This window comes from Rhinoraja longicauda, chromosome 23 (assembly GCF_053455715.1).
Source record: "Rhinoraja longicauda isolate Sanriku21f chromosome 23, sRhiLon1.1, whole genome shotgun sequence".
NCBI classification, from domain to species: Eukaryota; Metazoa; Chordata; class Chondrichthyes; order Rajiformes; family Arhynchobatidae; genus Rhinoraja; species Rhinoraja longicauda.
Window position 1 is genome coordinate 32029354 of NC_135975.1, and position 13369 is coordinate 32042722.

Below are 13369 nucleotides of genomic sequence, written 5' to 3' on the forward strand. Positions count from 1 at the left end.
CGTCCGGGCCTACATAGTCTGGACCTACATTGTGAGGCTTACAGTGTCCAGGCCTACAGCGTCCGGGCCTACAGCCACCCCCGGGCCGAGTGTCCGGGCCTACAGCGCCCCCCGTGTCTAATACGGGACAAGAGCGGTCCCGTACGGGACAAACCAATTTAGCCCAAAATACGGGATGTCCCGCCTAATACGGGACAGTTGGCAACCCTAAGCTCATTCCAGAAACAGACTATCCTCTGAGTCAAAAGGTTGCCCATGAGGTCCCTCGTAAATCTTTCCCCTCTCACCTTTAGCCTAATGTCCTCAAATTTTAGAATCCTCTACCCTGAGAAAAAGATCACAGTGATCGTTTATTTTACCCTCATAACCCTGTGCAACTCCATAAAGTTACCCCTCAGCCTCCTGCACTCCAGAAAAAAGGTCCCTGCCTACCCAACCTTTCCTAACAACTGAGTGCTCTTGTAACCTTTTCGGCGCCAGACACGTGGCGAGGTTTTGCGTACTTTATGCATTGTATGCAAAAACAAAGGATTTCATTGTCCCGAGGTGCACGTGACAATGAAGTATCATTGCCTCATGGTAAGAATCTCTGGTGCTCGCAAGTCCGTTCTGCATCATTTCCAACAGAATGACATGCTTCCTAGAGCTTGGCGACCAGAACTGCAAGTGTGGTCTCACCAAAGAGTCGTACAGTTATCTCACGATGTCCAGACTTTGTACTCATTACAACTTCTTAATCAAGGCAACACTTGATACAAGGAGCAAACGGTCTTCACAATATCTCCAACTGGAGTGAAACAAAAACCAAACAGAACCCAACCACATGCATTCAGAGAAATGTGAGGTGTTGCGTTTTGGAAAGTCCAACATGGGCAGGACCTACACAGTGAATGATAGGGCTCTGGGGACTGTTACAATACAATACAATACAATATATCTTTATTGTCATTGTACCCAGGGATACAACGAGATTGGGAATGCGCCTCCCATATGATGCAATAATTTAAGTAATTTAGACAGCAGCAACCCAACGAAACGAAACAGTTGTAACAGTTTTGGACAGGGTAAAGTGCAAGTTGATCTATGCGTTGTGGCCATCCGGCTCAGCAGGACCGGTTCATAGCAGCTATGGCCCTGGGGATGAAGCTGTTCCTGAGTCTGGAGGTGCGGGCGTAGAAGGCCTTGTATCGTCTGCCCGATGGAAGGAGTTCGAACAGACTGTTGCAGGGGTGTGAAGAGTCTTTGTGGATGCTGGTGGCTTTTCTGAGGCATCGTGTGTTGTAGATGCCCTCCAAGTCTGGTAGCTGTGTTCCGATGGCCCTCTGAGCTCTATGGACTACCCGCTGTAGAGCTTTCCTTTCTGCCTCCGTGCAGCTGAGGTACCACACAGGGATGCCATGCGTTAGGATGCTCTCTATGGTGCAGCGGTAGAAGGTCGTCAGCAGCTGTTGGGGTAGACCAGACTTTTTCAGTGTTCTTAAGTAGAACAGTCTTTGTTGTGCCTTCTTGACCAGCGCAGCAGTGTTATTGGACCATGTTAGGTCCTCCGAAATGTGAGTGCCCAGAAACTTGAAGCTGGACACTCTCTCCACACTGTCCCCGTTGATAGAGATCGGGGCATATTCCCCGTTATGTGACCTACGGAAGTTGATGATCAGCTCCTTGGTCTTGGTGGTATTTAGGGACAGGTTGTTATCCGAGCACCAGTCCGCCAGGTTCTGCACCTCCGCTCTATAGTTTGTTTCATCCCCGTTGGTGATCAGCCCGATCACCGTTGTGTCGTCTGCAAACTTGACAATGGTGTTGGTGTCGAATGCAGGAACACAGTCGTGTGTGAAGAGGGAGTAGAGCATGGGGCTCAGAACACAGCCCTGTGGTGTGCCGGTACTCAGGGTGATAGTGGAGGACAGGTGCGGGCCCATTCTCACTGCCTGCGGTCGTTCCAGCAGGAAGTCCAGGATCCAGTCACATAATGACGAGCTGAGGCCTAGCTGGTGGAGTTTGGTGATGAGCTTGGTGGGGATGACCGTGTTGAAGGCGGAGCTATAGTCTATGAATAGCATCCTCACGTACGTGCCCTGTCTCTCTAGGTGAGTCAGGACAGTGTGAAGAGCCAGAGAGATGGCGTCCTCTGTGGATCTATTTGCCCTGTATGCAAATTGATGTGGGTCCAGTGAGTCAGGGATGCTGGATTTGATGTGTGAGAGGACCAGCCTCTCAAAGCACTTCATGACTATCGGCGTTAGGGCAACCGGGCGGTAGTCGTTCAGGTTGGAGATCTTTGCTTTTTTCGGCACCAGAACTATGATAGCCGACTTCAGGCACTTGGGGACCGTAGCTAGAGATAGTGACAGGTTAAAGATCCTGGTGAATACCTCAGCCAGCTGTTCAGCACAGTCCTTCAGTACCCTTCCTTGAACTCCATCCGGTCCTGCAGCCTTGCGTGGGTTGACCCTTTGCAGAGCACGTTGTACCTCCTGTGTGCTCAGTTGCAAGACTTGTCCCACCGCCTCGGCTGGGGTTCTTTCACTCAAGGTGGTTTTGCCAGTTTCAAAGCGGGCAAAGAAGGTGTTAAGCTCGTTGGTCAGTGCCATATCGCTGTGGGGGCAGGCAGGGCTGCTCTTGTAGCCAGTGATGTCCCTGACACCCTGCCACATGCTTCTGGTGTCCGTGGTGTTGAAGTGGTCTTCCACCCGTTGCCTATGGGTGTATTTGGCCCTTTTAATACCTTTGCTCAGGTGTGATCTGGCAACACTGTATGCTGAAGTGTCACCAGATTTAAAGCAGAGTTATAGAGCAGAGTGCAGGTACACAGTTCCTTGAAGGTAGTGTGACAGGTAGATAGAGTGGTCAAAAAGGCTTTTGACACATGGGGCTACATCAGTCAGCGGATTGAGTATAGAAGTTGGGAGGTCATGTTGCAGTTGTATAAGACCTTGGTGATGCCGCATTTAGAGTATCGTGCTCAGTTCCCAGCACCATGTTATCGGAAAGATGTGTTCAAGTTGGAAAGGGACCAGAGAAAATTTACGAGGTGGTTGCCAGGACTCGAGGGCCTGAGCTATAGGAAGAGGTTGAGCAGGCTGGGACTCCGTTCCTTGGTGCGCAGGAGGATGAGGGGTGATGTACAAAAATCATCAGAGGTCAAATCAGAGAGATACACAGAGTCCCTTGCCCAGAGCAGGGGAATCGAGGACCAGAGGACTCAGGTTTAAGGTGAAGATTTAATAGGAATCTGAGGGGTAACTTTTTCACACAAAGGGTGAACAAAAGTATGTATGGAACGAGCTGCTGGAGGATATATATAATGTAAGAAAATAACTGCAGATGCTGGTACAAATCGAAGGTATTTATTCACAAAATGCTGGAGTAACTCAACAGGTCAGGCAGCATCTCAGGAGAGAAAGAATGGGCGACGTTTCGGGTCGAGACCCTTCTTCAGACTGATGTCAGGGGGGCAGGACAAAGGAAGGATATAGGTGGAGACAGGAAGACAGAGGGAGGTAGTTGGGGCAGGGACTATCGCAACGTTTATGAAACATTTAGTACATGGGAGTAGCGTAGATGGGACATGTTTCTCAGTGTGCACAAGTTGGGCCGAAGGGCCTGTTTACACTTTGTATGACTCTACGACTCTCCCAATAGAACATCAATGCAAAAATGAGTAGCATCAGAGCAGGTGTAAGGCCATTCGGCCCCTCAAACTGCTTTGCCATTCAGCCAGAGCTTCTGCAACCGCACTGCGTCCTCACACTACACCGCTTAACTGCACTACTCCAGATCCGTGGATCAAGAGAAAACAGTCAAGAATGTTTATCTGTCGTATCTACCAGCAATGTGACAATGAAATTCTCCCTTGCAGCAGATAAACAGGCCTGTTAAATGCAATAACGTACGGATATAATATAATAAGCAAAAGAAATCAATAAATTAATAACCGTAATACAATGTAACTATAATAAACCAAATTCCGTAGTGCAACGAAATAGGCCCTTCGCCCCTCCAACTTGATGCTGACCAGCAATCCCTACACACTAGCACTATCCTACACACTCAGAACAAATTACAATCATTACCAAAGCCAGTTAACCTGCGAACCTGTATGTCTTTGGAGTGTGTGGAAACCAGAGCAACTGGAGAAAACCCACTCAGTCACGGGGAGAAAGTACAAACTTCGTACAGACAGCACCCGTAGTCAGGATCGAACCGGGGTCTCTGGCGCTTTAAGGCAGCAACTCTACCGCTGCGCCGCTCCTGAGCCCGTAGAAGTTCACAATTGCCTGAGGTGGACATCATACAGTGTTCAAGAGCCTGGTGGTTGTTGGGAAGAAGCTGTTCTTCTATTGGGTGGTCACGTTTTTCAGGCTCTCATCCCGATGGTAAGGGTGAAAGGAGAGATGATTGCAGGAACATTCTGAAGTCCATCTCTGTTCCGAACAAAAGGCTCCGATAGATACATTTGGCCATACAGCATGGAAACAGGCCCTTCGGCCCAACTTGCCCATGCCTACCTACCAAGCTACCCCATCTATATTAGATCCACCCGCCCGAGTTTGACCCATATCTCCTCAAACCTTTCCTATCCGCGTGTCTGTCCAAATGTCTTTTGAACCTCGACAGCTTCTACAGCTAGATGCAGGGAAAATGTTCCCAATGTTGGGGGAGACCAGAACCAGGGGACACACAGTCTAAGAATAAAGGGGAGGTCATTTAAAACTGAGGTGAGAAAAAACGTTTCCACCCAGAGAGTTGTGAATTTGTGGAATTCTCTGCCACAGAAGGCAGTGGAGGCCGATTCACTGGATGGATTTAAAAGGGAGTTAGATAGAGCTCTGGGGGCTAGTGGAATCAAGGGATATGGGGAGAAGGCAGGCACGGGTTACTGATTGTGGATGATCAGCCATGATCGCAATGAATGGCGGTGCTGGCTCAAAGGGCCAAATGGCCTCCTCCTGCACCTATTTTCTATGTTTCGCTTGGAAACTTCTTCAGGCTAAATGAAATTGCCCTGACAGCACAGCATAGTCAGTGTATTCATATCTGACCTGCTGCACAAATCACCCCTCATTGCTACTTTCCCCGATGTTTTAGAAAATCAATATGACCTTCAACACTTGCATGGCGGTGGGCTGACGTTTGCTCGGTCGATGTAAAGGTAAAGCTACAGCCAGAGGCCAGGCAGGAGAGATCAGTGAAGTTTACAGTTCATTCAACACAAGGTCCTTGGCCTTACCATCCGTTCACCTCCCCTCCTGTACCTGTCAACGACCCCCCCCTCCCCCTCTCCCTCTCCCCCTCTCCCTCTCCCACCCCACCCACCACCCCCTCTCTCCTCTCCCCCTCTTCCCCTGTCTCCATCTCCCTCCCCCCTCCCCTTCCTCCCCTCCGCTCTATCCCCCATCTCCCACTCTCTCTCCCCCTCTCTCCTCCCTCCCTTTCCCCCTTCTTTCTTCCCCTCTCCGCCTGTCTCCCTCTCCCCCCTACCCACTACCCTCCCCTCCCCCTCTTTCCCCACTTCCTTCCCCCCTTCCTTCCCCCTCTCTCGAACACACCATCGCCCCTCCCTCCTCCCCTCCCTCTTTCTTTCTTCTCTCTCCTCCAACCGTCTCCCTCTCCCCCTCCCCTCTTCGCTCCCCCCTCTCCCCCCCCTACCCTCTCTCCTCCCCTCCCCCTCTCTCCCCCTTCCTACCCACTCTCTCCCCCACATCATCTCCCCTCCCTCCCTTCCAGCTCGACACCCCGCAAGTATAAATCCCTGAGCACAGGCCGAATTGACGGGTTAATAACCAGAAGAAGGATCTACCAACAGGCGCACTTTTAAAGCCACATCCACTGACCCTGAACAAATCAAGGGTCCTCTTCCCCCCTGCCGGTCAGACTCTCTCTCCTTCAGTCAATTTAGCCATCGTGATTTAAGGTGACACCGTGCCGTTATAAGACACCCCTCTCCTCGACTAACCCTTGTCCAACTCAACGGCAGCAGAACCTCCCCGAGACTGGAGAGCTTCATCCCAAACCTCCCTGTCACAGGGACGGCTGGGTGAGACCCCTGTCCTCCAGAGATGCTGCCTGAGCCGCTGAGTTACTCCAGCGATCTGGGTCTACTTTTGATACCCCTTCCTCAATGGCTGTAGCTGTCTGTGCATGTGTACTGAGTTTCAACGCAGTGAGTTTAAGCAGGTTTTTGAACAAAGTGAGAGAGACACACACTCACTCTCACACACACAGGGTTCAACTCTAATCTTAACTAGTTTTTTTTTAAAGTGCAAGCGTACTTTTACGAAGGGATTTCCATCTGTACAGCCTTATGGAGACCCCAATCAGTTTAAATAAGAGAATTGCCATCATTTTTAGTTTAGAGATATAAGGAAGTGCAGATGCTGGTTTACAACAGAAAACACTTTAGTTTAGAGTCTGAAGAAGGGTTCCAACCTGAAGCGTCGCCTATCCAATTTTTCCAGAGGTGCTGTCGGTCCCGCTGGGTTATTCCAGCACTTTGTGTCTTACAGCACCAGGGACCCGGGTTCGATCCTGTCTACGGGCGCTGTCTGTACGGAGTTTGCACGTTCTCCCTGCGACCCTGTGGATTTTCTCCGAGTGCTCCGGTTTCCTCCCACACTCCAAAGACGTGCGGGTTTGTAGGCTCGGTGAATTGTCCCTAGTGTGTAGGATAGAACTAGTGTGCAGGGAGATTGTTGGACAGCGCGGACTCGGTGGGGCAGAAGGACCTGTTTCTGCTCTGTATCTCCAAACTAAACTAATCGAGCAGATATTGTGCATTACCTGAAATATCTTTCAACCGTTTGGCAGCAGACTGGAAGCTCTTTATCCACAACATTGCAGAACAACAAAAAAAAACAGTTGACATCCATTTAATGTAATACAAGGAGCTGGAGAGGCTGGTTTGCAAAAATAGACACAAAGTGCGTTGTAACTCAGCGGGTCAGGCAGCATCTCTGGAGAACATGGACAGGTAACGTTTGGGGTCGGGGCCCTTCTTCAGACCTATTGTAGTTGGGGCAGGGGGGATGGAAGAGAAGTGGGGGCAGATTATAGGCAAGAGAAATAAGGAACTGCAGATGCTGGTTAACACAAAAGGACACAAAGTGCTGGAGTAACTCAACGGCTCAGGCAGCATCTCTGGAGAACATGGATAGGTGACGTTTCACAGAGTGCTGGAGTAACTCAGCGTGTCAGGCAGCATCCCTGGAGAACCTGGATAGGTGACGTTTCTGATCGGGAGGTAGACACAAAATGCTGGAGTAACTCAGCAGGTCAGGCAGCATCCCTGGAGAACATGGATAGGTGACGTTTCTGGTCGGGACCCTTCTTCAGTCTACTAATCCATTTCTGCATTCGTAGTTTTACAATTGAGTTACAGCAGAACCGACTCAATTGAAAACCGAGAAAAGTCTAAAAATAGATGACTGTTTTCACTATTCAAGGGGTTAAACATTTGTTCAAATCAAGGGACGAAATTGTGCAGAGAGTGGTGAATGTAGACAAGAAATGTACTCGCGTTACACAGACATTGAAGTTAAACGTTTGTTTCCAGGCTGACTTAGACAATAGACAACAGACAATAGGTGCAGGAGTAGGCCATTCGGCCCTTCGAGCCAGCACCACCATTCAATGTGATCATGGCTGATCATTCTCAATCAGTACCCCGTTCCTGCCTTCTACTCAGTTGTTACTGGAGGTGAACACATGTTGTAATCGTGTACTGGTTACCCGCAAATGGTGTTAAGCTTTTTAACGGAGATCAAATGCAGAAATAATATGTAGGAAGGAAACTGCAGATGCTGGTTGAAACCAAAGACAGACACAGAATGCTGGAGTGACTCAGTGGGTCAGGCAGCATCTCTGGAGAGAAGGGACGGGTGAAGGTTTCCGATCCAGACCCTTCTCCAGAAATGCTGCCGCCTCTCCCGCTGAGTCACTCCAGCATTTTGTGTCTTTGCAGAAACAATACGCTTGTCAAGAATGAGTAAGAATGGCTGAGGCAGTTTAACTCTTCATTATAAACCTACAAAAAGGTATCGTAGTTCATCAGACGGTCGGCAGAGAGAAGAAATAGCCAAGTGAAATCACATGTCTTGCCCTGGTTTAATCCAATAGACAATAGACAATAGGAGCAGGAGCAGGCCATTCGGCCCTTCGAGCCAGCACCGCCATTCAATGTGATCATGGCTGATCATTCTCAATCAGTACCCCGTTCCTGCCTTCTCCCCATACCCCCCTGACTCCGCTATCCTTAAGAGCTCTATCTAGCTCTCTCTTGAATGCATTCAGAGAATTGGCCTCCACTGCCTTCTGAGGCAGAGAATTCCACAGATTTACAACTCTCTGACTGAAAATGTTTTTCCTCATCTCCGTTCTAAATGGCCTGCTCCTTATTCTTAAACTGTGGCCCCTGGTTCTGGACTCCCCCAACATTGGGAACATGTTTCCTGCCTCTAACGTGTCCAACCCCTTAATAATCTTATACGTTTCGATAAGATCCCCTCTCATCCTTCTAAATTCCAGTGTAGATAAGCCTAGTCGCTCCAGTCTTTCAACATATGACAGTCCCGCCATTTCGGGAATTAAGCTAGTAAACCTACGCTGCACGCCCTCAATAGCAAGAATATCCTTCCTCAAATTAACCTAGTAAACCTACGCTGCACGCCCACAATAGCAAGAATATCCTTCCTCAAATTTGGAGACCAAAACTACACACAGTACTCCAGGTGCGGTCTCACTAGGGCCCTGTACAACTGCAGAAGGACTGCAGAAGGACCTCATATTTCGCCCGGGCAGCTTACAACCCAACGGTATGAATATTGAAGATGGACGCATCAAGCTGGAGTAACTCAGCGGCTCAGGCAGCATCTCTGGTGAACAAGGAATAGGTGACGTTTCGGATGGAGACCCTTCTTCAGACCGAGAGTCAGCGGAAAGGAAAACGGGGAATATAGATGGCGATGCAGGGAGATATAGAACGAATGAATGAAAGATATCCAAAAAAGTAACGATGATAAAGGAAACAGGCCATTGTTAGCTGTTTGTTTGGTGAGGATGAGTTACAGACAATGAGACTCAACAAGACGACTTTGAAGCTGGTACCACTTGGGTGGACGAGGGGTGGAGAGAGAGGGGATGCAAGGATTACTTGAAGTTAGAGAAGTCAATATTCATTCAAGGGTTGTAAGCTGCCCATGCGAAATACGAGATGCTGTTCCTCCAATTTGCGCTGGGCCTCACTCTGACAATGGAGGAGGCCCAGGACAGAAAGGTCAGACTGGGAATGGGAAAGGGTTTGGCAACCGGGAGATCAGGTAGGTGCAGGCGGTATGAATATTAATTTCTCTCATTCCAAGTAACCCTTGCACTCCCTCTCTCTTCATCCCTTGCCCATCCTCATTCTCCGACCGGTCTGACTGTCCTGATTAAACTTTACATTGTGTGCCGATTTGTCATCTTCCACATAGCTAACAATGATCTATTACACAATTTCCCTGAGCTTTGTCCCCTTTGATCTCTAGTTTCCACGCCTTACCCTTCCATATCTCTCGTTTCCCACTCCCTTGACTCTCAGTCTGAAGAAGGGTCTCGACCCGAAACGTCACCCGTTCCTTCTCTCCAGAGATGCTGCCCGACCCGCTGAGTTACTCCAGCATTTTGTGTCCATCTTTTGTTATCTCGAGTAAGTCGGCAGGCATGGCCTCTCAAACAAGGGTCCCTGACAAACTTCAGAGAGGGATGATATCTTTACACCGTTTGTAGCAATCAGGAAACAGCCGCATTACATTCACTTGAAAGTGAGATCTGCTTTGGGAGTTTTAAACACACAAGTGCAGGGTTGCCAACTGTCCCGTATTAGCCGGGACATCCCATATTTTGGGTTAAATTGATTTGTCCCGAATGGAACCGCCCTTGTCCCGTATTAGGCCCGGGTGCAGCTGTAGGCCCGGACACTGTAGGCCCCGACACTGTAGGCCCCGACACTGTAGGCCCCGACACTGTAGGCCCCGACACTGTAGGCCCAGACACTGTAGGCCCCGACACTGTAGACCCCGACACTGTAAGCCCCGACACTGTAGGCCCCGCTGCTCTAGGCCCGGACACTGTATCCCGGGGGCCGCTGCAATCGCTGACAGTGTAGGCCGGGGCGCCACCTAATGGAGGTTGCATAGCAACCCGCCTCTCGGCCCCGGGCGGCCGCCATTGGTGGAGCGGGAGCACGTGGCCGCTGGCTGGGTGAGGTCACGTGAGGCACGGGGCGGTGACGTCACTTTGTCCCGTATTTGGGCGTGAGGAAGTTGGCAACCCAACACGCGTGCCACAGGGCTTTGCACCTAGCCAACTCAACAATCTCTCCCAAACCCAGCCCAGCTAAAACCCTAACCGTGAGACCAACCTAACCCAATGGTATGAATATTGACTTCTTAACTTCGTAACCCTTGCTTTCCCCGCTTTCTCCATCCCTCCCCGTCCGAGTTCTCCTTCCAGTCTGATTGTCCCCCTGATTAAATGTTATCTCTGTTTGCTTCATTGTTACCTTCCCCTAGCTAACAATGCTCTATTCTATCATGTTCCTTGATCTCCATCCCCTTTGATGGTCTTGTTTTCACACCTTAACCTTCCATCTCTTTGTGTCTCCCTCTCCCCTGACTCTTAGTCTGAAGAAGGGTCTCGAGCCGAAACGTCACCCCTTCCTCCCTCCATCCACAGATGTAGCCTGTCCTGCTGAGTCACGCCAGCAATTTGTGTCTATCATCAACCCGCCAAATAGGCATAAAATGCTCAAGGACATTGATGGGAAAAGTGTGAAGCCCAGACTCAGTACAAATCATGAGGGGTCTAAATAGAATAGATGCTCAGAGTCTTTTACCCAAAGTAAGGGAATGAAGAACTAGAGAACATAGGTTTGAGGCTCGAGGGGAAAGATTTAATAGGAACCTGAGGGGCAACCTTTTCATACAGAGTGTGGTGGGTATTTGGGACCAGCTTCCAGAGCAGGTAGTCGAGGCAGAAACTATAACATCGAAAAGACATTTGGACAGGTCCATGGATAGGAAAGGTTGAGAGGGATATGTGGACCAAACGTGGGCAGGTGGGACTCTTGTAGATGGGGCTTCATGGTCAGCATGGGCAAGCTGGGCCGAAGGGCCTGTGTCCATACTCTATGACTCTATGACTCTATGACTAATTGAAAACATTGCTGACAACTTGACCCTGTTTCATGGAACATAGCAATGTTTGTGTTGAACCTGATGCCAAGTTAAACTAATCTCAGATAGACACAAAGTGCTGGAGTAACTCAGCGGGTCAGGCAGCATCTGTGAAGAAAGAGGATGGGTGACAATTCAGGTCAGAACCTGGAGAAGGGTTCACCCATCCTCTTGTCACCCATCCTCTTTCTCCAGAGATGCTGCCTGACCCGTTGAATTACTCCAGCACTTTTTGTTAATCTTCGGTATAATCCAGCATCTGCAGTTCCTTCCTAAACTAATCTTCTGTACGTGATCCATATCTAGAGTTGCCATCTGTCCCGTATTAGCCGGGACATCCCGTATTTTGGGCTAAATTGGTTTGTCCCATAGGGGACTGCCCTTGTCCCGTATTAGGCCCAGGGGGGGGGGGCGCTGTAGACCCGGACACTTTAGGCCTGGACAATGTAGGCCCGGGGGCCGTTGTAGGCCCACTGTAGGCCTGGTGGCCGCTTTAGGCCCGGACACTATAGGCTAACGGAGTGTGTTCGGGGAGCAGAGAGCACCCGCCTCCCGGCCCAGGCGGCCGCCATTGGTGGAGCGGGAGCACGTGGCCGCTGGCTGGGTGAGGTCCGGTGGGGCGCGGATGGTGATGTCACCTTTTGTCCCTTATTTGGGAGTGAGAAAGTTGGCAACCCTATCCATATCCCTCCATTCTCTGCATGTGCCTCTCTAAAGGCCTCTTAAAAACCACTATAATATCTGTCTCCACCACCACTCCTGACACCGTGTTCCAGGCACCCACCAATCTCCGTGAAAAAACCATGCCCGGCATATTGCATAGTTTCGTTTAGTTTAGTTTAGAGACACAGCGCGCGGACGTAGCCCCTCGGCCCACCAAGTCCGCACCGATCAGCGATCTCCATACACGAGCACTATCCAACACACTTGGGAAAATATACAGTTTTTTTACTGAAGCCAATTAACCTACAAACCATGGGCGGTCACGGTGGCGCAGCGGTAGAGTTGTTGCCTTAAAGCGAATGCAGCGCCGGCAGCTCGGGTTCGATCCCGACTACGGGTGCTGTCGGTACGGAGTTTGCACGTTCTCCCCGTGACCGGCGTGGGTTTTCTCCGAGATCTTCGGTTTCCTCCCACACTCCAAAGACGTGCAGGTTTGTAGGTCAATTGGCTTGGTCAATGTAAATATTGTCCCTAGTGGGTGTAGGATAGTGTTAGTGTGCGGGGATCGCTGGTCAACACGGACCCGGTGGGCCGAAGGGCCTGTTTCCGCGCTGTATCTCTAAACTAAACTAAACCTCTATGTCTTTTGAATGTGAGAGGAAACCCGAGCTCCCGGAGAAAACCCACACAGGCCATGGGGAGAAAGTACAAACTCTGTACAGACAGCACTCATGGTCAGGATCAAACTGGGGTCTCTGGGCAGCAACTCTACTGCTGCGCCACGAGAGGACATAGGTTTAAGGCGAGGTTCAAGAACTAGAGGAAATAGGTTTAAGGCTAGAGGGGAAAGATTTAATAGGAACCTGAGGGGCAACCTTTTCATACAGAGTGTGGTGGGTATTTGGGACCAGCTGCCAGAGTGAGTAGTCGAGGCAGAAACTATAACGTCGAAAAGACATTTGGACAGGTCCATGGATAGGAAAGGTTGAGAGGGATATGGGGGCCAAACGTGTGCAGGTGGGACTCTTGTAGATGGGGCTTCATGGTCAGCACGGGCAAGCTGGGCTGAAGGGCCTGTGTCCATACTCTATGACTCTACGACTAATTGAAAACATTGCTGACAACTTGGCCCTGTTTTCAAGGAACATAGTACAGCACAGAAGCAGGCCCTTCAGCCCACAATGTTTGTGTTGAACCTGATGCCAAGTTAAACTAATCTCAGATAGACACAAAGTGCTGGAGTAACTCAGCGGGTCAGAAGCAGGCCCCACCAGCACCCCTGTCATTGTGTTCCTTGCCCACCAATCTCCGCCTATAAAACAAGCCTGGCACATCGCGTAATCTATTCTTGTGTCTTAAAATGAGCTCCACAGCCTTAATACCTGGACAGCTGTCCTGAAATTAAAACGCGCCCTGCGCCTGCAATCATTTATCAGTGGGGATGGCCTGCATTATTACCCTCCTGCTTCCAGTACACTTTCTGAGGAGTGCAA